Here is a 3,560-nt window from a genome sequence, read left to right as displayed (position 1 = left end):
AGCGAAACATATAGTGATTGTTTTCCGACATAATGCATCAATATTAAACGTTTCTCCTTAAAATAAGCAACATAATCTGCTAATGGGGTGAGCAAAAGTGTCCTTTGACGTAATATTATTGTGCTTGTGTGTGATTATTTGTGTTTTAGCTTCATATTTTCAGGACAGAATCTCCTTATATTCACATACAAACAGATTTTCAGAGATATCATGAGATCATTGATTTGCATTTCGGCTTAGTCCCTTTATTTATCAGGGGTCACCACAGCGGAATGAACCGCCAACTTATCCAGCACATGTTTTACACTGTGGATTCTTTTCCAGCTGCAACCCATCTCTGGGAAACACCCATACACACTCATACACTATGGCCAATTTAGTTCATCAGTTCTCCTGTACCGCATGTGTTTGGACTGTAACCGGAGCACCCGGAGGAAACCCACGCCAACATGGGGAGAACATGCAAACTCCACACAGAAACATCAACTGACCCAGCTGGGACTCAAACCAGTGACCTAAGTGCTGTGAGGTGACACTGAGCCCCCGTGCCGCCATCTTCAGATAATTTATTTCTAGAATCATCCGTGTGTTTCTGAACGGTTGTTCGCAATGCCGATTATGAACAATGACATCATGCAACCCAGGCTCATTCTGATTACGCACCCCTGTATGCATTTCTGGAGACAGCGGCTGTTTCTCACTTCCAAGAATGCAGAGTTCGCACTTGCATTCTTGTGGAGACTGGTCTTGCCAGGTGTCCTCGGAAGAACGAACTCGGGAGACCGCGAGAACTGAGGACGTGAGGAATGAGATGCTGCGTTCTTCCTGATGGTCACATGACCTTTAGGCGTTTTAATGAAAAAATATTAAACATTACAGCATTTATACAACGATATGTTGTTTTTTCCCTTTTCAAAATATATACACTGCATGAAAACATTATCAATGTACGTTGCGCTATACAAATAAAACAGATTTTAATACGAATTACAGCAGACAAGCATCCTTAATTTATTTATTCCTTTATTAAGATGCTCATGGTATTGTTTATATTCACCACTTCATTTATGGAGACTCCTGAGGTAAATAAGTTATGCCTCTGAACTTTTATAATAAATCTAAATAAAACGCTGCAATTCGTGCGTCCTCTGTTCTTGTAGTCTTGAGTATAGGAACTGAACTTTGGCAGCTGATGATAACGTTACATGAGAACACGAAGACGGCTGAAGAACGCGTATTGAGAAACAGTCAGCACGTTTTTTTGTGTGCAGTTTTTGTGAATCCACCAGAGGGCGCTGTGTACTCTTTTACAGATCTCAAATTTCTCACTTGAGTGCCCTTCACACCTGCTGTTCTCACATAAATCCACTAGAGGCCGCTGTCGACTGACTGACTGAATGTCTGACCAACCAACCGACTGATCGTCTGACCCGCCCTCCACCTTCCCTAAACCCAACCGATAGTGTTTTCAAAAGCAATCCAGAAGAATCCTCACCCTGTTATTTACTTGTTTATTTTTATTTTATTTTTCTGCTTTTGTTTTTGTCTTACCAGCTTTCTGGAACCATTCAGAAATATAAACCCTATCGTCGTGGTCAACTCCTCTCAGCGTCTCAAGTCTCCCTACAAGGTGAGCCGCTGGGCAAACTGGTAACAGCGGAAAAGCCGTATATACAGAGGTAAGCAGTCAGCTGGTAGCGCGAAAAGGTGTCATACCGTCCTGTGGCGTTCATTTTAAAGATATAATGCAGCCATACACACCTCTGGCTACATAATTCAGGCTCTTCAGAAATGTATATAGGGCTACGCTTTCAGAATGAGCCACTGTTGAAATTATGAGGGATTCAAGTGCGGTAAATGCTTTTAATAACAATTAAAAATACAGGAATCACAATTAAATCTGTGTTATAGAAAATAACGACTTCACGAGAGTAACAAGACACATATGGGGAGACAATCAAGGGGAACCAACGACTAAAGGTTATGATGATATTACATGAGGCAAAGTTAAGAGCAAAAGAAAACCAGTTGAGACAGAAAGCAATTAGATCGGGATCCAAGACACTGTTTCATTTCTCTTTCTCAATAAGAATCACTCTGCGTAATTGCACGGCAACATTGCTAAAAAGATGACTCTTGAGATGCACTTCCTCTAATTCATCTTTTCAAAAGTGCAAAACACACCCAACATCAATTAATCAGACTAACAGACATAAGACGTTGTGTTTTTTACTGTCATAAAGGCGACCTACACTCACTGGCCACTTTATTAGGTACACCTTTTCAACTTCTTGTTAACGCAATTTTCCAATCAGCCAATCACATGGCAGCAGCTCACTGCATTTAGGCATGTAGACATGGTCAAGAGGATCTGCTGCAGTTCAGAGCGAGCATCAGAATGGGGAAGAAAGGGGATTTAAGAGACTTTGAGCGTGGCATGGTTGTTGCTGCCAGACGGGCTGCTCTGAGTATTTCAGAAACTGCTGATGTACTGGGATTTTCACGCACAACCATCTCTAGGGTTTACAGAGAATGCTCCGACAAAGAGGAAATATCCAGTGAGCGGCAGTTCTGTGGGCGCAAATGCCTTGTTGATGGTCAGAGGAGAATGGCCAGACTGGTTCCAGCTGATAGAAAGGCGACAGTAACTCAAATAAGCACTCGTTACAACCGAGCTCTGCAGAAGAGCATCTCTGAACACACAACACGTCCAACCTTGAGGCGGATGGGCTACAGCAGCAGAAGAGCACACCGGGTGCCGCTCCTGTCAGCTAAGAACAGGAAACTGAGGCTACAATTCACACAGACTCACCAAAACTGGACAATAGAAGATTGGAGAAACGTTGCTGCTCTGATGAGTCTCCATTTCTGCTCACACATTCGGATGCTCGGCTCAACAACATGAAAGCATGGATCATCCTGCCTTGTATCAGCGGTTCAGGCTGGTGGTGGTGGTGTAATGGTGTGGGGGAGATTTTCTTTGGGTCCATTAGTACCAATTGAGCATCAACGCCACAGCCTACCTGAGTATTGCTGCTGACCATGTCCATCCCTTTATGAGCACAGTGTCTCCATCTTCTGATGGCTACTTCCAGCAGGATAACACAGCATGTCATAAAGCTCAATCATCTCAGACTGCTGAACATGACGATGAGTTCACTTTACTCAAATGGCCTCCACAGTCACCAGAGCTCAATCCAATAGAGCAGCTTTAGGATGTGGTGGAACGGGAGATTGGCATCATGGATGTGCAGCCGACAAATCTGCAGCAACTGTGTGATGCTATCATGACAATATGGAGCAAAATCTCTGAGGAATATTTCAAGTAGCTTGTTGAGTCTACACCATGAAGGATTAAGGCAGTTCTGAAGGCAAAGGGCGTCCAACAGTAGTCAGGTGTACCTAATAAAGTGGCCGGTAAGTGTATAAGATAAGAGTGCTGGAAATTGTTTTGGCCAGAAGCAATGGCTACACAACTGTGCCCAGGGGTACACTTTTAAGAACCTAAAAATATCAAATGTACATTTTTGACGATCTCAATTACATTTAAGATGTTTCTG

Source organism: Danio rerio, chromosome 5 (genome assembly GCF_049306965.1).
Source record: "Danio rerio strain Tuebingen ecotype United States chromosome 5, GRCz12tu, whole genome shotgun sequence".
Classification (NCBI taxonomy): domain Eukaryota; kingdom Metazoa; phylum Chordata; class Actinopteri; order Cypriniformes; family Danionidae; genus Danio; species Danio rerio.
Note: the sequence above shows the minus strand (reverse complement) of the source record.